General features: G+C 39.6%; 1 protein-coding gene across 4 annotated transcripts in view; it reads right to left on the reverse strand.

Moving 5' to 3' along the window:
* Positions 1–23,679, reverse strand: part of mast2 (microtubule associated serine/threonine kinase 2) — a 203,219-nt gene that overhangs the window by 102,879 nt on the left and 76,661 nt on the right. The gene's annotated exons all lie outside the window — the stretch shown is intronic.

Genomic DNA, 23,679 nt, shown 5'->3' on the forward strand with positions numbered 1-23,679 from the left:
CGGCTCCTGGTCAGAGCCTCTGTGTTAATGAGAGCAAAGGCCAAAGGGGGCCAAAGAGAAGAATGTTCACACAGCCACAATGAGACTGACTGACACCGGCTTACTGAATGACCGGGTCGGCTGACTGGCGCTTCACCGGCTGGTTCTACAAACACACAGAGGCCCGACTATGTAGCTACTTTGTCGGCTCTGAAATACCTTCCACATATTTGCCATACATATTTTATTTTCTGTCTTTTATAGTATCCTCATTAGCACTAGCATACATGCTACTCTGCCTGGTGCTCACAGTCCCACAGTGAAACAAGTACAAGAAAAAAGCCAATGTAGTTTTGAAGAAATGCTACCTGAACAGGGAAAATAATGCATTTGTAGGGGACTTATTCCAGCGGTGGATGAGTCCACATGTGTTGCCCTAGTGAGTATTTGGGGCAGCAGGACAGTGTGTATTGTATTGACTTAAAATAAACTGCTGTGTGTACATGTTAAGGAGTGAACATGTCACAAAGTTCACCAGTGTGGAGTATTGATGTGTTTTTAATAGGTTATGGACAACAATGTAGCTTTTCTTTAACAGAGGGAGAAAATATATCATGCTTTGGTACATACAATACTTGGTAGCAGAAATGTTGTTTGGTCTTTTTATGGAGATGTTGGCAACAACTTACAGTAAGTGTGAGAAATAAAACTTGTGTAGGAGTAATCCTTTGAGAGTAAGTTTATTTACAATTCACTGTGAGTTCCTCTTCAAGGAAAGTCAGATTTTTTTTTCTTTTTTTTAAATGGCAATATAGTGGCACATTCACAATTGCAGAGAAGCAACAGTTACAGTCGTCACTAAGGCCCCGCTCACACGGGAACGTTTGCGTTTATGCACAGTATGCGTATTCAAAAAAGTCTTCCGTTCACATGCATTCGTTTCATTTAACGTGTCTGTTCAAACGAGGCCGCTGGAAACGCTGTAGTACATATGCCGGGACTGTAAGTAGCGCTGTAACTTCCGCCAAAATACACCAAAAGCAGCGAAGAAGAGCAGCCCAGCAGCCCCGCCGCAATGTTGCCATGGCTACCCTTCTGTTCATGCCCCGCGGTGTATTTAGCAACATGTAGTTCATGTAATTCTCCATGTCCACTTGTTGCTGATGGTTGTGGTAGAGGAGCTGTATATTTTTGCACTAATATCTGTAGCATGGTCAGTAGCAGTAGCACTAGCAGTAGCTACTGACAGGAGGAAGTGTGTGTGGCGATTGCTGGTATTCAGCGGGATATAGTAATTTCCTCAGCATATGGATAAATGCAACGGGGAAGTTAACTGAAAGAAACCGAATCTGTGGATATTGCATCGACCGACGTCTCCGTGGAGAGGACCCGCTCAGAAAGAGAGATATTCTCTACAAACACCGGGTGAGATCGCTCCTTTGTCAATATAATGGATCAATGCATGAAATCTGACTCTGTTTATTTTGTTTAAGGAGTATATTGGGCGTTAACAATTCTGGTTTGCCTTTTATAATATTATTTCATTCAAGAACCCCTTGTGCGTTTAATTAACACAGCTATTTTTGATAGTTGCTACAGCAGTGAGCAGGAGAGGTGGGGCTATCGCTATTTTTTCAGGAAATATTCGTATCGAGGTGATTACACGGACTCGGTTGACCCCCCAGAGCGTTTCGTTTGCAAATCTATCCACCTTGGGACCCGTTATCGTTTGTGGGGTCAGTTTCTATCGGCCTCGTGTAAATAATAGGGCTATACGCACGCGAAACTATGCAGATACAAGCAGTTTTCTCCTCGTGTAAACGGCGCCTAAAGCTCAGTGGTTCCTTGAGCTAAATGTCAACATCAATATGCTAACCTACTCACAATAACAACAAGTAGATGCTAAGTGGGTACAATGTTTACCGAGTTCATTATATTAGGGAAGCTTGTAAAACTGCTTACATTGTCTAATTAGTAACGCAGCGTCCACACGGCGTTGCGTTGAAGCTTGCCGGTGGGCGTGTCTGAAACTCGACCAACAACCAATCACATGAATCTCCCGCCCCGGACACACAAGCACGCGGTTTGATTGGCTTGAGCTTGTACTGGCATATGATTTGATTGGCTGACGCTTCCGTCGAAGCTTCAAACGTTGAACATTGCTCAACTTTTGAAGCGAGCAACGCGAGCAACGCGAGCAAAGCGAAGCGACAGAACCACAATGCAGTTCGGCAAAGTGTGACGTCACCCCATTCAAAGTGAATGGGCAGAAGCGTTGAAGCTTCAACGCACGCCGCCGTGTGGACGGGCCGTATGGAAACCAAATTACAAGGCCAAAATAAAAATATCTTAATTTTGCAGTTATTTGGTCATGATGATGTCGCTAGATAAGAAGTCGGTAGTCAAAGGAATGGCAATTCTTCGTGAGGGGGACTTTTTTGTGATGTTTTGGTCTGGACCAACGTGGAGGATAGGCTGACCAACATTACCATCTAACAAATATTAAAGCACATGTTTGACTTGTGATCATTGCTCTGAAAAAAACTTCACAAAAAAAAGAACAAGCTCTCTTGAATGTAAATATGTTCTTAAACCATGAGGTGACATGTAGCTTTTGTTCTTAACATTTTGGAGTAGCAATTTATGTGAAGTATTATTTTTTTGTATTTTACGAAAGTCCACATTTCCACTGTTATCACTTGGTATATATACAGGGAGAATATCTGCATTGAAAAAAGGAAGCACTAGATCCTTTGACCTGTTTCATAATCAACAGAAAAAGATACTGCAAAACACAAGATGCTGAGAAACCACAGGAGAGAGAGGGAGAGATCAAGGCTGTTTATTTCTCTGCTTTATACACAACTAATCAACCAAAAGCCTGTTCCGGCTCTGTTTTATGTCTCTGCTGAATTGGAGGCTAATTGAAGCGGTGGCCTCGGTGGTACCGGTCAATGATGAAGAAATGCCACGAGCAGCATTTTCTTGCTCTTATTTCTCTACATCTTTTCTGAGGTGCATAAAAAGAGAAGAAACCAACAGTTTGACCCCCAGCTGTTCAAACATAGGACACAAAAAGTGTCAGGATTGTTTTCAGCTGACAGTGCCGGGCTGTTTGAACCAAAGACCCAGTCACCTGACCTTCTGCATGTCTTAACAAGAGACAAGAGAGATGGAACCGTGTGCTGTAAAATCCAGAGGTGAAGGAAGTTCTCAGATCCTTTACTTACAGTAAGTAAAAATACAATGGTCTTAAAATACTCTTTATAAGAAAAAGTCCTGGATTATAAATGTATATTAAGTAGAATTAAACATATTTTATCAGCAAATTGTATTTCAAGTTTCAAAAGTAAAAGTACTAAATGAATCTTAACACAATATTATTGAAAATAATACAAAAAATGTATCACTAAAATAAATGTAAGAGCATTGTAATCTTCTAGTTTGTCAATGTGGAGCCATATTTCGTAATTTTCTTTTATGTGGTACAGAATTTGATCATATCAGCATGTCATTTAATATGTAGTATTATGTATTGTGTTATGCAAGTAATACATGTAGTCGAGCAAAAAGTACAATATTTGCCTCCAACATGTAGTGAAGTAGAGTAACATGTAGCATAAAACAGGAAATACTCAAGTAAAGTACAAGTATGTCAAAATAGTACTTCAGTATAATAGTCGAGTACTTTGTTACATTTTATCACTGGTGAAATCAGATAAAATAAACATGTCTCTTCATCTCACATTATTGTTAATATGCGTCATTAATGATTAATAAAGTATATCGCTATCATTAACTGCCACAGTCTGGAGAAAAAATTAAGTCTTTCCATAATGCCACCAAGTTGACACACTAAAAATATATATATATGGTAGGCTTATGGTAACTTTAATAAATCCATAACTCTCGAAACTTTAAAAACGTTCTGCTGCAAGGGAAACTTTCATATTAAATACTGATGAGTTTTCATATTAAAACTAGATTTATTGCATTTATATTGAATTCAATCATCAAATAATAAGTCCTTTTGAGGCACGACATAATGAAAGTAGCCTAACGTTTCCACACGCCTGCACGCAGACCTGTCGGGCTCATAAAGACATCACATAATACAGAGTGATTTATCGTGGCACATGCTGAAAGACCGTAAAGTCAAATGGTTTTAAGTGGTCAAAGGTGACGAGGGTATGCACACACACAAATATTTCAAACAAACACATGCGGTCATTCTAGAGTTAACACTGGACACTTTTACATCGGCATGTTATCGTTTCACATTCCAGAGCGACGCTCAGTCCAGCATGATGGTATGGAAACAAGCAAACTGACTGGAAGAGGCTGAAGATAGAACATAATATGTCTGACCACACACACACACACACATACAAGCATGTACTGTAAGTACTACCACTCCACAATATGAATAAAATATGACATATAATGTTTAATACTTTAAAGCAATATGACAGGTAATTTAAGTAATATTTAAAGGTAGAATTCCTAAGTACCAACGCATAATTAAATCCTATTGTTAGGGTCTGCTGACACAATATGTGCCCAAAATAATACCCAGTAAGACCCACTTTTATGAAGCTCATGGTTAGCATTTGGAGACTAACTAAATCCTGCCTGCAGCTGCTTCACAGTAAAAGCCTTCCAGTTGCCAAGGAAGACCATTATCCAATACTTCCAGCTTAAAGCAATTATATAATCGGATATATTACAAGAAAACTGCTAACTGCGCCATGGGTCTAGGATCTTTTGTACATTTGCTCACTTTCTCTTGTATAAAACATATCTATCATGTATTTTATGTGCATGTCTGCTAAGTGTTTCTGCAAAGAGTTGATTGGATTGGTCGAATGACAGAAATATAACCAACTTTTTGGGTAATCATTCAATCATTATAATTGAGTTATGTTTTTGTAGGAAAAATGTCATACTTTTCCTCAATCCAGACTTTAAATGTTCAGGGTTTGATACTCTCTGTTGTCTTGAGGTTCAGCTTTTCAACTGATGGTGGAACAAAACAATCGTTTTGGTGAACTTTTAAGGCCTAGTGTTACGGAAGCATACCCATGAAAACGTGCTACGACGACCCACAACACTTTGATCAAAAGAAACACGCTGCACTTCAAAAATGATGCATACATTAAAACACAAATGTGCCAACACACACACAGGCAAATGACGAAACATCAACACCGACTCGTTTACTAAAAAGCGCTGCATTAATGAAACGCTGCAAATACAAAACACTGCAACTGGCCAACTGTGGCAGTTACCAAAAATGTACGTTTTATTTGCTTATTTTAACAATGTGATTCCTTACAACATTATTGCAGATCTGCTGTATGCTATAATACGGAGCTAACCTATTCATTTAAATTAAACTGTCAAAACACTTACAATTATGAAACAGACTAACAGAGACAGTGGCCAACTTTATAACCTGTATATTGCCATTTGAAATGTTTCTCTTTCTTACATTTCATAGATATAACTATTCACCTGCAGATTAACTGCAAATGGTTTTTCATCAAATGCTCAGACCTACATTTCATATTTTGGAAAGAATGTGCATTCATAAATAAAGATTTGTATTATACTTTATAAAATGACATTGCATAAATGAATACAAATATGTTATTCATTGTGTAGCTGAGGTCCGTGTGATAAAGTTATGACCTGGTGGCCTTCCAGTATATATTATATTTGAATACAGGCAGGTCGTTTCTCCTGCAGAGCTTCATGAATATGGATGCAGCTTTAACAAGTGGCCCTTCATTTTGCTGTCCAACTCTTCGTCCACAGGGAGTTGTAGACGTGTGTTTATGGAACCCTCCTTTTATTTACAGGTTGCTTGCTTGATTAGAAACTATTGACCTAGGCCCAAAGCACAGATGAGCACACTAACTCACATCCACCAACACGTCTGTCATACAGTCATGGCCAAGTCGCACATGCAAATCAAAAAACACAAACAGGAAATGATATGCGCACCCAGGCTGTTGTGAGTAATAAAGGCGCAGAGATAAAGAGCTCCTGTTGGTGTGACTTCAGTCATCAGCCTGATGAGCGGGTCTGCTGTCAGTGACTGTCCTGCAGCCAGCTGGCCGTCTGTCTGGACAACAGCCCGACTCATAGCTCCTCTCAGAGCATGCGTCATCAGATACACCGAGGACGAGCAAACAATGGGGGGACAATAAGGTGTGGGGTCATAATGGTTTGGTGCCGGAATTAGTACTAAAACCCAGAAATGTGTTTTCAATTTAGAGTTTCCCAATCAATTATCTCAGAGTCAAAACAGTCATAATAGTGTTTTTTTCCAACCGTTATACAAGCTGTGTTTATTAGATATCATCATGTTGAACAAACAGTTGAATATCATAAACGTCTGTTTACCACAAAGCTTATTTTGCAATATTCCCCCAAAACGTCATAAAATCCCATTGACTTCTTGTCGAGCGAGCCCTTGTGATGCTTACTTTCGGGCCTAAAAAATAAGTCATCACTGTACCACTGGCAGTGCTAGCAAAAGGTTACAATTATATAAACACAATACTATCTGATGCTTCGTCAGTCCGTTGAGAAGACGGGAAAGTGAAGAATAGTTTGACAGCGACAAGAACCAAGCAACAATCCTGTCTGAAAATGAAAATCACGCATGGAGATGACAGCTGAGTGTGTGTGTTTCCGCATTATGCTGACAGTTTGCGCGCGGCTGTCTTTGCATTGTGCTGACGGTGTGTTTGAGTGCGTCGGCCTCCTCAGACAGAACAGCAGGAGAAAGCATAGCCTGAATACATTTAACAAGACATTGTTTGCTACAGGCCGACAGGGCTCTGATGGGATCGTGCGTTAGTCAAGTCCTTCCAAGACAGGTTGAAATATTTAAGAGAAAGCTAAATTAACGTCATCTCAGACTCACAAAAGAAAGAGCTTCGACCTTACATAATCACAAGACTTGGAAATCACTTTGCAGTTCCACACTGCTTCCTCTGAGCAAGAAACTTCTTTATCATCCAGGCAGGCAGCGCTGCTCTGCTTAATGAGGCCGGATATGTAAAGGAGAACAAGAGGAAGGTTTTTTTAATGCTTGTGTAAGAAGCAAATGTGTCAAGGGAGATACATTTCTTCTAGACGACTCCATACCTCACCTCTTTCATGTGTAGAAATCTATCCTAAACCCATGAAAGCATTAGGTCACATTAGCATTTGCATTTCCTCTTTGCTGAACTTTTTAGCAAACTATAAGGCAACTTACAAAGGAGTTTGAAATCATTGATGTAAATGAAGTGATGTAGAAGTGTACTTCAGGGTGAGTCGGTTCACACCCAGCTCTACAAGCTTTAGATGTCCCTACTGTCAAGGGCAGGTAAAGGCTTCTATTCATCTGCAGAGTTTTATCAGCAATACATTATTTGTGTTTGATAATGCTTTTCCTAACACTCATTTTCAGATTTCAAAATGAACCGTTTCATTCATCGCAGTTATTTAGGACATTATTCTTAGTTGTGTCCAATTTGATATTTCCTCTCAAGGCATTGCCAAAACTGCCAAGACAAATCCAAATGACATTTTCAGTACCGCCAACCGATAGATTTGCAAAAGAGCAAAGCAGCCACTTGTTTCAATTAGTCAAAGCCATATACAACCTCAGTCCATTTTTAACGATTAAAAATGCAAAACATAAACCGGGTTGAGGCCGGTTTGATTTTCTATTCTTTTACCATGAACCCAAAAAAGAAATGCATTTGATCACTGATGTACCCTCTCACTCTACTGTGAAATCCATGTTAAGAAGGCTGTGCTTCCCTTTTTAGAAACATTAAGATGGAGGCACCCCCCTCTGTGATGAAGCTCAGACCAGATCAAAGCTTAAGGAGTGGGAAGAGGAAAATGATAGGAAGAGGAGAGTCGTGAGGAAGGAGAGAGAGAGGGAGGGGATGAAAAGGACACAGCGTTGCATAAAGCTTTTCCCCAATCGGAGGGGGGTTGATAAGAAATCGCTGAGTAAGCCAGAACAAGCTTTACACAGTGATGGGGAGAGCGGGGAGATGAGAGAGAAAAAGGCAGAGGGAGATAGAGGGAGGGAGACAGAAAAAAAGAGGGGAGAGAGACAAGCAGAGGACAAACTGTGAGGACAGGGACTAATGCCAATTCTTCCCTTCCACCTCAACGTTACCTCACTTGATTCCAGTGTCCTCGTACTGAACAATCATCCAGCGCTCTCCAGGTCCTGAACCAACTGCTAGCCATAAGAACTTACAAACAGCTCAAGTGAAGGACAGTAGGATTTGGCTAGCTCTTCAGTTTAGGATCTGGTTTCAGGTTAATAAAATACTAAAAGTGCAACATAATAAAAGTGAACTCACAGTCTTATCATTTTCACTAATAAGTGAGGAATAGAGGAATAGAGTCAGACGTTGTTTTGTAGGCCGACCCGGAAGTTAGCATCGCAAGGGTTACCTCGACAAACAGCTCAGAGGATATTTCCGTTGGATCCTGGAATATTACTGAAAAGAATCACTTTGGCGAACACACGTATGATACTTTACAAGTCTTGTTCATCAGTATAATGTTCACATATAAACACCATTTTTAAAATAGTTGAAGAGTTAATGCAATTGCTAACATATTGCTATAAACTAAATAGTCCACAGTCACATGAATTCATGTCACCTTCACTAAGTTAAATGTGGATTCATGTTTCGGTCTGATGACGTTTAGTGAGTCTCATTTAGTCACGAGTTAGCACACATAGCTTCAGATATTCACATTGGGTATTTACTAACATATTGTATGCGATAAAGCATAGAAATCCTGTTTGCTTGTATTAACAATATACCTTTTTTCAGGCATCCACTGTAACCAAAATGCCATTTGAAAAACTGATGACCAGAATTGTTAAATTCTAACTCATTTCCGCCACTAGGACTCATTCCTGCACCACTCTATTAACATTTAAACTTCTAAGTAGCTTGTCGTTGAACAACAGTAACTGCAGTAGTGAGACTTCTCGGGTGAATCTAAATTAGCTGGTGGACTCAAAGTCATTTCAGCAGTCAAGATCTGGCAGTTAAACTGACTGATTCATATCGTTTGTAGGCGTTTAATGCGTCAGAGACATTTAATGAACAGTTCATATCTTCTGCTGCTCATCTCATTTTCAAATTGGTTGTTACAAGATGTGAACATGAATTAAGCGCAAGCCCAACACTGCAGTGTCTCTGGCTTCTCAGTCAATGTGAAGTTAATCACAGATCTCAAATAAATGTTCAAGTTTACATCCTGTGATTAATCAAGCACACCGGGTAAGACACATGGTATTCTGGTATCTACCAGAACTTAGTTTTCTCCAGTAGAAATGTAGCCAGGGAAATCAGTTTCTCTTAGCTTTTACCAAATCCTGGTTGTTTTCATGAATGTAAACTCATGAGAGCATAAGCAGGAGTATCTAGTGTTTGCAGAGCAGCAGCCCTGCAGGAGTCAAATGGTGTCTTATCACAGAGAGCAGTGGAAGCCTGCTCTGGTCCTTCTGCCCGGGGTTGGAGCTAAATTTGACTATTTCTTCTATCAGAGGGAAAAATGCCAATTGGGAAAAAAAGCTCTCAACAATGCATGGACCCAAACACACAAACACACACACAGGCTGAGCTTGTTTATAAGAGCTGCTGGAGGCTGTTTTATCACAGACTGGCCAAATGTTCTCTATGCAAACCACTTTGATGCTGATTTATTGTTTAACTAGCGGGTGTTAAAGTGTAAAATGTGCTTTTTCGTGTGTATGAGTTCAAACTCAGTTCAACACACTGCTGTTGTCAGCTCTGGTTAATGCACTTTCATGATGTGTGTGTGCTTATTGGTGTTCTTTTCAGAGGCAACAGCAAACAATGCAGCTTGTTTGAAAGTACCTACAGACAGACCGGCTGTTGTGGCACTGTCCTCGTTCCTTCCTCGGCATAAACACTGCGCTTGTTTTGGAGCGCAGGATGACAAAGATATGATGTTTGTTCTAAGGCCATGAGCAAAGGCAGATGGGAGAATATGGGACTGGAAACAGGCTGGCTAACAAATAACTGTTCACTGACCAATGATAACTAAAAGCTGGAAAAGTCTTTCTAAGTTGACCTACTTGGAAGGAAAGATCAATCTCAATTTGAGACATATCTTAAAGTGCACCTATCATGCTATTTTTAGGCATATATTATGAGTCTCAGATATATAAAAATATATAAAAACATGTCTATGATGTGTTTTTCTCAAAATACAAACAGATCATGCATTTTAGACATCCCTCATATCCCTCTATTCCAGCCCTGTTAGAGAAACGCGGATTTTGGGTCCTTGGCTTGAAAACAAAAAAAAGGAGGCCGAGCTAATGCCTGATCAGAATTCTACCGGAGATAAAGTTAAATTCTGCTGTGATAAAACGCCATCCTGTTCTAAACCACATCAAGGATTATTTCTGAAACAGTATGGAGCTCAAATTATTTTTCTCTTTTGCGGGTTTATCACAAGGGGAGTTCCTTTTTTGATTTCCTGCTTTTTAAATACATGTGCTCTCCAGTACAGGTTAGCTCTGAAACAACAAATACCATATTACGTCCAAAACACGGCAGGCATTGTTTCTGATAGCAACTCTCTGTGGGTCAACCAACCGAAATTATGTCATATCGGCAGAAAATCTGTATCCGCTCGTTGTACCCCCGTTTTTAAAAGATGTGGGTACGGAGGAAAAGAGAAATAGTTTTATTTTCTGACGTTGCGTGAGTTCCCCGACACATATTTAATAAAGTACATTTTGCATGATAGGTCCCCTTTAATATGAAAAAGTCTAAAACAGACTCAGTACTCACATTACCAACAATGTATGGCAGACATGTATGGCAGAATGAAATCTAAGCCCTATTAAAAAGCATCCTACATTTATGTGCAGTAAGTGTTGGAAAGATTTCCACTGCTTTTATGATGATAACATACAGGCTAAAAAACCTAATACATATTGAGTTTCACTTTCATCAACATCTCATACTGAGTATTTACGACTGGACTGAAAATGAGAAAAAAATCTATCATTTCATTCCTTTGAAGCTCGAGCATGATCTGGGCTTCTGGTAACACTGTACCAGAGACATAAAAAGACATGATGTACAGTATGTGGAAGGATGAGAGTTTGTTGAAGACTCTGGACGCCACCGCCTGCTGCCTGATCCTCAACAGTCCCATGGAGACAGTAAACACAAGCCAGATGATGCACACACAAATCTAATTACACTGGATGTAATCTTACACTAAATCAGTATATTCTGCTTTTCCTCTTTCTGTGTCTCTATCCAAAGAAGTTTGAGGTTAGAACTGGTGTTTTACTACATTATTACTACATAATTACAGTGTGAAAACAATGTGTTCTCAGTGTGCACTCAGCCATCGATGTAGTCTAAAATGTAATATATTTCCTGCGATGTTACATTTTTTAAAAGGAGATTACGGCAGCTAACAATATGTAAACACAAAGAAAAAAATCCTAACACTACACAGATGTTTTATTAAAGGATGCTTTTGTGGCTCACAGGCACAAAAGGAGAGATTTGAAGGTGAAAGACGAGAAACATCAATGATAGACAGAGACGGAGAGGAGCGCTAGTGAGATGGAAAGACAATTCAATTTCCTCTCCGTCATCAGAGATGGGCGATACGGTCAGAACTGGATTACCTCATCCCAATCGAGCAGGACAGGGTTTGGATGTCTGAATGTTAATGTGAGTGGGGTTGAGTAACAGTCTAATGCTTTACGATAAACGTGTTCTGCTAGGATCGACAGGAAGTCTGATGACCCGTCACTAATCCTGGACAAACATATTGGAACATGACAGTTGTTTTAGAGTTTATATTGACTTAATTAAATGTTCCTTATCATTTAAACAAGTTGAGACGTAAATCATGGCACTTTGTTAAATCTGCACTAATATTACAGAATGTAGACAAAGTTAAGAGTCACACTTGTGAATAAAGTAGAGCATACAGCAGCTTAAGAAACACATTTCCCTCAGGAGTTAGGAGAGACCCAAATTAGAGGGAAAAGAGAATAAATATTGGACTTAAATTCATCAGATGGACATAAACACCAGTCTTAATGAGTGGTAATGTTGTTCTGTGGCTGCTCAATGTGTACATAAGCGAGTAGAGTCTAGCTCTAGCTTTTCCCTGTCCAACAATCTCCAGCCCCAAGCGTAGAGAAAAATATGAAATGGAGTTCACTAGAGACGTTCATCAAGACAAAATAGCATGCACTCAGTCTGAATAAGCCACACAGCCTCCATCAATACCACCAAGGCAAACTAAACAGCCTCAATAGTTGGATATAACTGTAGCATATTAATGAACGTGAGGTATGAAAGCAGCAAATACCTCGTACTAACCCTATGATGTTTTTTAGCTTTTTAACGTTAGCTGACGTTAGCTAGCTATGCTAATGTTGTTGCAACAAATCATACCTGAAATTATAACAATAATCTTTTTTCCTTGATGTTTACTTTAGAAATGGTATAGTATAGTACAGCTAGCTTACATTAGCTAGCTAAGTAATGTTGACATTTTAAAGTTGTATTTTACAACCTTGTGTGATATGATGCAATGTGGTTTTGCACGTTCAGAGCGTGCACTTTGATCAAAATGACACATCGAACCATCTTAGCAAGGTTACTTAATTGATGTCAGTGCAGATGAGATGATTTAGAGAACAATACTGTGTGGTTTAAAAATGTAAGAAATGTAATCCTTTTTGAAAAGTGCTCTATCATTTCAAAACTGCGTGTCCAATGTCTCAGTCAAACTTCAAATTCATTGGACTGCACTTTCAACAATCAGAAAAAGATGCAGCAAAGGAACTGTAAAACAGCAGCATTCCAATTGAGAGTCTTAGTTATCAACAAAAGGCTGTCATCCGAAAATAATACCCTGAATCTACTTTCTACCTTTGTGGAAATAGTATGCTTAATTGTGTGGCATTTGCAGAAACCCCATTACCAGAAAAAATCAATGCAGTCACGTTGAGTCCATTGTACTTTTTGTCATCGAAGGTGATTTTCAGAGACTTTAGTTTTCTGTGAGAACTCATCAGCTTCCAATAACAGCTTACAGGGTAGAGTTTTGTATTGAAGGGGCCAAATCAATCCATTTCCCTAGGCGGGTTTAAGGCACCCGCAGCTTGGACTCACTACTTAACGCTCAATACACTGTAGATGTGAGCCGAACAAATCTCCCTCCTTCCTTTCCATCTCAATATCCTGACCTCCCTTGCTTCTATCTGATTCTTTCTCTTAGCTCTATAATGGGAACCGTGTTGAGAACCGATCCTGTTTGTAAGGAGGATTAAAGTCCAGGAGACACAACCACAGAAGACGGTCTGTGGGGGAGGAATGACTCTACTATGTTCCTTGTATTTCAACTTTCCTAAAATCAAAAGTTGTATCCCTTGTTTTTTCGCTACTGCCAAAGCATTTTATAATCATGTCTCAGAAGTAGAAGCTTTCAGGCGAGAAATGAGTTTTAATCAACGTTTTTGAGAAAAGTCTTTATTGAGAGAATTCATGGTATTTGAAATCCAGCTGCCAAAACACATATTTGTAAGGAGCTTGTTGTTTGTGTTCACCCTCCCTTTTAGATATGTGGCTTGTGAATCTAATAAAAAAGCTATTGGCAAATGGTGAAAAATGCTATTAGTGAAGCAACAGAGGACCGTGAAGAGTAAACAAAAACTGTATTAACAACCAAACAAAGACTATTGAAAAGTCTGTAACAGCCAGCAAAGGAATACTTTGAATTGACTGATGTTGTGCCGTACTTAAACCTGGCAGTTTGTTGTTGACATGCATTTCAAGGTTTTCAAAGATATTTAGTGAGGTGAATTTGAGTCAAGAATTCTGTTCATTCTCTAGGTCATAGCTCAATCAAATCTGAATAACATAGCCTATTGATATTATTCAGTGCAGCTTAAAGTTCCCAAGGTTAATAGTGTCTCCAATTCATGGGCGTAAACTTTATTAAACCCACTTTGAAATCATAGAAAAATAACCTTCAGAACTTGGTTGAGAATCATAAGATGTTTATGTTTTCAGCAGATATAAAGTTGGGTAAGTTGTAAGTGAAGGAAAGTTAAATACCAATACAGTTACTAAATTAGGTAGTACATTGAGGTATAGATTAATTGAGATAAAGTGATATGTTTATAAATCTGCAGAATAAACAAACAAATACGACTAAAGGCAAAGTGTCCAATTTCCATCAATAATATTCCCTGTAGTGATTTCCACATATGACTCTTCTTTCACTAAGGTGATAGCAATCAGCTTGGTTGAGGGAAATATAAGTGTGTTAGCCAGGATGTTCTTGGATGCTGGGAACTGATCCGTATTTAGGTCGCTATTGATTAGGAAGGGACTGATCGATGTCCAGTTGAATTCTCTGGGGAAACCACACAGAAACACACACTGTATTAGCTAAAGTGACTGTATACCATTAGCACTGTTACTGGGCAAACATATGCAAAGGATAACACTAAGGTGCACACACGTAGCAGTATCAGGGGAGATGTAGGTATGTCCCCAATTGTGAATACACTGCATCCCTAGAGAGAAAAACATTTGTATATGCTATTTTCATATTATCCTCAGGAAACGTCCCTCTGTCCCTAATTTGTCCTCTCTATTAGCTCTAAGAGATGGATACCTGGTAAGAGTCCTTCAAGTGGTATTTAAATGACTACTTGTGGATTCAGAACACCTTTGGGCGTCTGCCGTGTGAGCGAGTAGAAGCCGAGAGCATTAGCTCACAGCGAGACGGTAATCTGTCTTCTGTTATCCGTCAAAAGATTATTTCTGTTGCACATAGATGTGACACAAACTCGTATATGTGTAATGACATTTACAGGAGATGGACTCAAAGACTTTCCCCACCCGATGTCAAACTTGCAATTTGTTTCGGAATACATTTTCTAGATAATGATCTGATCTCAAGGTAGGTACAGTTGGAAGTTATTTATCTAGTGACATTAGCTCACAGCACGAGATGAATGCAGCAGAGCAGAAAGCACGAGGGTCCTGCTGTGAGAATGCCAGAATAGCAACCGCTGGCAATGATAAATAAAACAACAGTATGCTCAAGGGATTGCAATGCCCAGAACCGACTGAATAAATGTAGAATCACTGCATTTTGAAACGTTGCTGACTAAGAAACACTGTTTGAGGAGGCTCAGTAACGTCTAGCTGAAATACAACCCGCACAAAAACAAAGTCAGCAACCGAGCCGAAACTGATCTTCCGAATCACTTATTGGAGGTTCATCATATGTGTTGTTTATTTGCAGAGGAAGACGTTGTGTGTAGCTTTATGGTGGGTAGTGCTTAGTGTATAGCCCCTGAAAACTGGCCTTATAATATGTCCAAAGACAATCAATGTTAAAGGTCCCATGTCATGGCCATTTCTACTGATCATAATTCCATTGTTGAGGTCTACTAGAATACATTTATAATGTGCAATTTTCCAAACTCACATTGGTTTCTCATACAGCATCTCTGTATAGTATGTGTATTCACTCTCTGTCCTAAACGGCTTGTTGGAGCTCCTGCCCCCCCCCTCCCTATGAGCCCAGTGGCCGTCTGCAAGACAGCGAGACACCGTGAAACTCAGCCTGGGCACACACACACACCCACCCGCTGTCTCGCCGACCCCACACCAGTGAGCCAGCTCACAGTGTCCAGCTCCTCGCAGCAGCGAGCCTCGGAACGTCCCACTGAGTGTGTGTGTGTGAGGAAGTCCGCGGATTGGTCCAAACGTAACGGCTCCGCGGACGTAACGTCACTATACCCGAAATACGTCACTATACCCAAGAAGTAAACAATGGAAAAAGAGAAATCCCCAACCAGGCGTTCTGGGGCAGCATAGACAGGTCTTTTCTGTGTTGGAGTTTTACTCGCTACAGGGTGTACTTTGAGGGTTTGTGACTCTGCACACCGTTTACATGCAGAAAAACCTTCATAACACACAAGGGGACGGGTAATAACCAGAAAAGCATGACATGGGACCTTTAACTCAAAAACATAGTCTTGTAGACACTTACCAAACAACTATCATCACAATCTGATTCAAGATGGTTAAACACTGAACTCTGTGGCATTTACACTTGCAATTGAAGCCATAACGATTATCGATAATTTGTTCTTGTTCAAATGGTTAATTGTTGAGTCTATTAAATGTAAGTGAGTAGGAAAAATATCCGTACCTTACTGCCTTACTGAGATAAGCAGTTTGGCAAAAGACAAAATAACTTATGTATTTATTATTCTTCTGTTAAATTGTTTTAAATTATCTTCCAGTGACATATCAAGTTTTAAAACAAGCTGTCAATGAGAGCAATAAGATGCAGACCTGTGAAATATTCTGTAATACGATCCAGAGCAACGCCCTCAGCAACACCACCTCTGTGAGGCTTGTAATGTTTGGTCTGTTTTGAGATGAGTCATTTAACCTTGTTTTTTTGTAGATCTTTTAGCATCCAAAACATTTACCATCAGGCATTTATTCTCATACCTCCAGTACGGATCAATATATTTACGCTGTGATGGATTGCTAGGAACATAATACAAGGAGAAAAGATATCCAGATATAGAGAGAGGGAAGGGGAGAGGCAGAGGGTGAGACAAAGGAATACACAGAGAAAGAAGCAGTAATGGGATCTTCTCCTGAACTAGAGTGGTCGATAGAGATCACATATCTGCTGAATCTGACTGACCTCAGATCAGTGGCCGTTAATGGAGACTTAGAGCTTTAAGTAACTTACTACAGTCCAGGACTATAACAAAAACACAGGCCCACATAATTGGGAGGCACCTGGCTGAAGGCGAAGCAAGAAAGGGACAAAGAGGAAGGTAGCAGGGGGAAAGCGAAGCTGCAGAAAGCGTGCTGTAACCCAGTTAGCGTGATTGATGTTGGGCATTAGGTTTGAGAACAGAGGGTAGTATCAGAGCTAAAACTATACATCACCTCAGTGCAGAATGTCTCCGCCCTTCGCCATTAGAGGAGCAATAGCTCACTCTCCTAATTAACGACCATTCATTTGTGTGTGTGCGTGCTTACAAGACGGAGGAAGCCAATACAACTTAGTAAAGCAGGTTTTTCTAAATAACAGACCAGCTGTCAATAATCCCATAGCCACGTCATTGGTTGGATCCAATCATACAAATGTTTGGATGCATGGAAACACACAAACAGCACATTAACATATGTGTTCACATGTGTTTATACACATTATGGGAGATACAACTGTTGTTTGTTTGGAGCAATTATCCAGTGTTTTCACTTCTCTATGAGCCTCCTCAAATACAGTTGCCATCTCTTTATAGTGAACATCAAGGTTGTTGGAGTTTCCTTATCTGAAACTATTTACTTGAGATCGAGAGAATTGTATGGGCAACAATTTGAATGATTGTTAAACGCCAAATTTAACTAGTTTGAGCTGCGCAAATCTCAATATGTGTGGGTTTTCAAAGGGCCTTTTCACAGCTATAAGTCTGAACACCAAGGTCCAAGGCTCTGGTTTTTTATTTGAGTTTTGGTTTCACATTGAAATGCTGCACTAACTTAACTTACTTAATGGTTTTGCACGACCTCAGTTTAATTTGATTAAACTGAGACAAACGACTTTGATCAGATCAACTGTAAGCTGTTTGGTCGATAGACATGAAAGGGCTTAAAGATAAAGTGATTATTAAAAGAAATGTGTATGCAGATTAAACAGTAACAAATCATTGTTAACGGTATCCCTAATGACTGAGGATTTCATAGACGCATCGTTATACAAAAATCCCATAGAGATCAAACTAAAACCAAGAAATAGAGAGAATCAAGAACACATTAACTGGGACTTGTTTTTGTTTAGAGATTTTAGTGTTTGGGAAAAAAAACGCTTTGTAGTTTACAATAAACTGGTGGTGAGACTAGCTTAAATCAAGGTTCCACTGACCGGCAGCGATTCAACTGACAGATCAAATGTTTCTGAAAAAATAAATACAGAAAAATAATGATCCTATAAACTTCAAACACAGACAGTTGTTTCCACAAGTAAACCAGGGCCAGATAAGAAGCAAACAGGAAAAATATGGCAAAATGGCAAGACAAGGAGCCCGACCTCTGACTGAGTTTCTGCGGGGGGACTGAGCACTGTTAGAGTGAGTGTGTGTGTGTGTGTGTGTGTGTGTGTGTGTGTGTGTGTGTGTGTGTGTGTGTGTGTGTGTGTGTGTGTGTGTGTGTGTGTGTAAATCCTAGTTCTCCCTCCCACTGCCACCTCATGCGGAGTGGCTGTCACACTCTGCTCTCCGTGTGAGATACCAAACATGCAAACACACTCATCTCAAAGTGAAAATGAGAAAACAACACTGCGGTCAAAACATCATTACCCAGAACTCCTAGGGTGTGAGGATAGTACACACACACAGTCTTAGTTCAATATGTAAGTCCCCGCTGTCTGATTTATTGTTTATTTCATACTACTAGTTTTCACTTTCAGTAGAACTAGGTCACAACTATAGGCCATATTTTAAAGTATGTAAGGTCTATATAAGCTAGTATTGACATAAAAATGCATTTGGCTTCATTTAGGAACATTTTATTTAAAAATGTTCACTTCCATTCATTGCAGGAGGGCATTATGGGACTTTGACATAATGTTGCTGTAATCGAAGGGGTTAACTGCTCATCATGTTTATCAGTTCTTACAAGGAAAGAAAAACACACCCACACACACAAGAAAGTCTAACTGTCATGGATCAGGCCTTTTATTTTGAAATTAACCAACTTGACGGTTTTATTTAGGAAGCCAGCTAAATGCAGGACAAAAACACACACTATGACACATTGAGGCAAACTCCAATGAAATCCAGTATAATTACAACAGACATGTACTACTTCCTGTTCTGATTGACAGGAGGAAGTTCCGCCTCACGAGAACTCACTAATCAATCCCTGCAGGCAATCAGTCCACCTGTCAATCAATGTCTCAGCCACTATGGCAGGTCCGCTTATCAAAGTGTGTGAGTGTGTGAGTGTGCGTGTAGTCAAATAAATAAAACACTAACCACTGAGAGCTGCCTGAGTAAGTCTGGATTGAAGGACAGGATTTGTGTGTGAGATCAATAAGAAGAGTATTGTGTGTGTGTGTGTGTGTGTGTGTGTGTGTGTGTGTGTGTGTGTGTGTGTGTGTGTGTATTCAATTACCCGGAAAGAAGGGGAAGCATCTCAGTGGTTTGTGTTGCATTGTTAATTGACCTAGCCAAAGCATTTGACACTCGGACACTGTAGATCACCACATTATGTCTAATGTTATGTTGGTGTCTCGTTTCGGTCATAATGCCATTTGCTGCGTTCAGAGTTATCCAACCGACCGTACTCAATGCGTCAGGTTGGGTAGTACTGTCTCTGACCCTGTCACCTTGGAGAAGGGAGTTCCACAGGGCTCTATTTTGGGGCCCTTGATCTTTTTATTGTATGTAAACAATATTTGTAATCAGATGCAATTTTCTACCTATCATATGTATGCTGATGACACTATTGTATACTCATGTGCTCCTTCTCTGGATATGGCCGTTTCCAATTTAAAATCTGATTTTATCACGCTGCAGCATGCGCTTCTTGATTCCAAACTGCTATTGAACAGTAAGAAAACCAAAGCAATGCTTTTTGCTCCCAAGTCAGCATCCTCTTGCCTCTCCATTGACACCCTTGATGGTGTCTCTGTTGAGTTTGCCGATACCTACAAATATCTGGGCTTTTGGTTGGACAGTAATCTGAACTTTAAACACGATATTGAAGTTCTAACAAAGAAATTGAAATTCACTCTTGGCTTCCTTTTCAGACTTAAATGTTGTTTTTCAATTTCATCCCGTAAAAGGTTGGTCTCTGGCTTATTCCTGTCCCAGCTGGACTACGGTGATACCATTTATAGATTTGCCTGTCCCACTGTTTTGGCCAAACTTGACCCACTGTACCATGCTGCACTGCGTTGTATATCAAATGCACCCTATAGGACTCATCATTGCACACTGTATAGCCTAACTGGATGGTCCTCACTTACTATGCGTAGGATGCAGCACTGGTTTTTATTAATGTATAAAGCCATTTTAGGTAAGCTTCCACTCTACATATGTGCCAGATTTGCCCCAGTTTGTGACTCTTACAACCTCAGATCCAGTGCCTGGATACGGTTCCAGGTTCCTGCTGTGCGGACTGAGGCTGGAAAAAGGAGTCTTTTTTATTATGGTCCTTGGTCTTGGAATGACCTTCAATCAAACCTAAAACTGAGGGCACTTGTCTCAATAGCATGTATTAAATTGAAGTTGTCTGAAGTCCTTACCACCAGCTGCTCTTGCAGTAATAAGTAGTGTACCTTTCTTACTGTCCTAATGTGCACAATGAAGTGACTGCTTTTTCGTCTTTTGTTTTCTTAGTTATGTTCTCTGTATTTTATATGTTTGTGTTATGTGTTATGTGTAACGTTGCTGCCTTCTTGGCCAGGTCAGCATTGAAAATGAGATTTTATCTCAATGCTTTTATCTGGTTAAATAAAGGTTAAATAAAAATAAATAAATAAAACAAATTAAAAAAAAAAAGATTTGGAAAGAGAGAAAGAAGTGAGGTCATTGTTTCGCAGCGCACCATGATTCATTGTTCATAAACAGACAAAACCATACACCAACCAAATGTACAATTCCAGTCACGGATACCAGTTTCAGATTGAGAACTGCATCACTATAACAACTTTGTCCTGGGAGCTGAAAACTCAGAGAGAAAGAGAAAGCAGAGAATCTGCTGATGAAAAACAAACAGTGAGCGACTGTGAATGTGCTAATCTTTGAGCAGACGGCCCCTGCAGCAAACATCCATCACCAGCCCACAGTGGCATTATTGTTCTCAAGGGAATTTGAGAAAAACTGACAGAAACAAAGACACAAAGAAACTTCTTCAACAACAACCGGGGAACAACATCCACATTCTCATCTGAAAATGAAGGATGTTTTTACACCTGACAGTTTCTACACCTGACAGTTTCTTCCCGTCTGCTACCGGCTCATTTACAAGGCCCAGGACCCCCACTGACACCTGCCTTCAGCCACTCTGCATTACATTAATGCACATTATGCACACAATATCTTGTTTGTTTTTTTATTTCATTTAAGTATTGGCAGTTTTGCACACCCTCCAAATATTTTGCACATTTGTACACAAGCTACCTCTCATCCACTTTCTATAACAATACTGCACATATTTTTATTTTATTGTATTATTCGAAGTACTTTGCAATAGTGCACTGTACGTCGTTTTTTTAGTACATCCAGATTGCATGTCAATTAATTTCTATATCGTAACATATAATAGTTTCAATTGTTTTTATTTTATTTTTTGGGTTGTTTTTCCTACTTTGTGACTTCTTTAACTGTGTTTATGCATGCACCATGTACACCAAGGCAAATTCCTCGTATGTGTTAACCTACTTGGTATAAATCTGTTCCTGATTCTGATGAAAGACCTTTTTTTGACCATGGGCAGTCTGCCCTTACATTTTTGTTTTTATGATGAAATGTGAGCTCATTTGCAGTCCAGGAATTTCAGTATTGGTGCCATCTCAAATGTAAAAATCAATCAATGTCCAATGTCTAATTCAAATATGATGTCAAGTAAAAAATAACACAAATGGTCGCAAAAAAAGATATTCAGGTAATAAACAAACAGCACAACACAAACAGAGCTAAAGTGAATTGTCTAGTTATGGATTTCTACATTGACAGACGATGTCATTGTATCCATCCATATCCCTCTATTCCTTCAAATATGGAAACCCTTCTTTTATGTATTTTACATTTTTACAGACTTAATGTTTCATCAATTACTTCGTAAAAAAAAAGCAACTGCCTATTTCATAATTCAAAAGAAATACACCGGAGTCATGCTGGATTATGATGATGTGCCAGATGGTTTGTTAACATCAAGCCATTTCAGAAAGTAATCAGTGGAAAGTGTTTGGTAAGGACTGGCACTTTCAAAATATAGTTGGCAGGCAAATGGATGAACCATCTGTCAATCAAACTCCTGCTAAAGCCGGTTGAGAAAAGAGCTTAGATAAATGTACCATTGAGAAAGCCTTCAGTGAAGTTCTTTGCTCTTCTGTGGGTGGAGAAATATTCCTCAGTTCTAATATAACTGATGCTAATGCAGCATTTAAGCTAACCTTTTTTAGGAGTCTCAATGTTGTTTAGAACAGTGCCCTTTCTTTGTTGCGCAACTAAAACCTAAACCATAGCTTCCAGTGACATCTCACAAGATAAGACTGGTCGGTAGCACTTGGTATCACTGTGGAGATAGACGCATACTAAACGAAGCATGAGCAGATGAATCTGTTACGAGAATCCTTCTGATGGGCAAGGTAACCATTTTCCACTGCTATGCTTACCAAAGTGATATAGCAATGTCAATAACATGTATAAGGAAATGGATTCCTGCTTTGGAGGGTTTCTGGTGAGAAACAAACTCACAGCAGTAATGACTCCTTGTTCCAAATATATGAATAAAACAAACGTACTGGATAAGTTGTGGGAAAGTAAAATGTAGTTCCTAATGACACCCGCATGGACCTTCTGGGCTTTTAGAAGATTGTTCGTGTGAACAATGTGAAACTATGTGCGTACATCTGTGTCCCCCCTTCTTTACCAGTGTACTCTGTGGAAGTAAACAGTGGCGAGACCAAAGCGGATGCCTGTGGGGATCCAGAGAGCAGAGCCACATTTTATCTCCACTCTCTTTTATCTGCTGTGTGGGAATAAATAAAGCCTGCATTATTCTTAGTCTCACCCTGCCAAACACACAGTAACACACAGATTGTTCAGGGTGAAACACAAATACACTCCCAAAGTTAATCAGAAACAATCAAACCCGAGGGGCGACAAAGCCATCGATCTGTTCAGGAGGCTTAGAGCAGAAACTGGAAGAAAGAGGTAAGTGAGTCATTTCACTGAGAGACACATTCACAGAACGGCAGTAACCAAGGTGACAAGGACAATGCGTAGCAACTATATGCGTGGGCATGAGTGTTCATGTTTATGTTTGTGTGCAAGATCTTTGCAGTGCAGAGTGAATGTTAACAGGGACTGCTCAGCGACATTGAGAACAACATAGATACACAGAGAGAAAGGAGCAGTGTCACTGGAACGGCCAGTGACAAAGCTAAAAACTGACTGTTTGTGTCTGTCTTTGTATGTTTGTAGGTATATCTGAACAAAAACACGGTTAATATCTTCAAAAAGGTGGAACAAGTCAATCCATCTATCTTCCGTAGCAGACTAAAAACACCCCTGTTTCTACTGCACCTGGGCCAGTACTACAACATCAACAAAATGTTGTAGTACTTCAAAGGTTTAGCTCATTGTAATTCAAAGTTAATGTATTCAAAGAGAACATATTGTGCTCATTCTCAGGTTCATATTTGTATTTTGTAGGGATGTAACGATGCATCGTGAATTTTAAGATTAAAATTGGTTTATTAATTAATCGCGATGCAATTTTTTAAACGGCACAGGGCGTGAACTAATTTTGATTTGATTCCCTGGAACAGCAGTCTGGACATGATTGAGCGCTATCTAGAACAACA

Source organism: Trematomus bernacchii, unplaced genomic scaffold, assembly GCF_902827165.1.
Source record: "Trematomus bernacchii unplaced genomic scaffold, fTreBer1.1, whole genome shotgun sequence".
Lineage (NCBI taxonomy): Eukaryota > Metazoa > Chordata > Actinopteri > Perciformes > Nototheniidae > Trematomus > Trematomus bernacchii.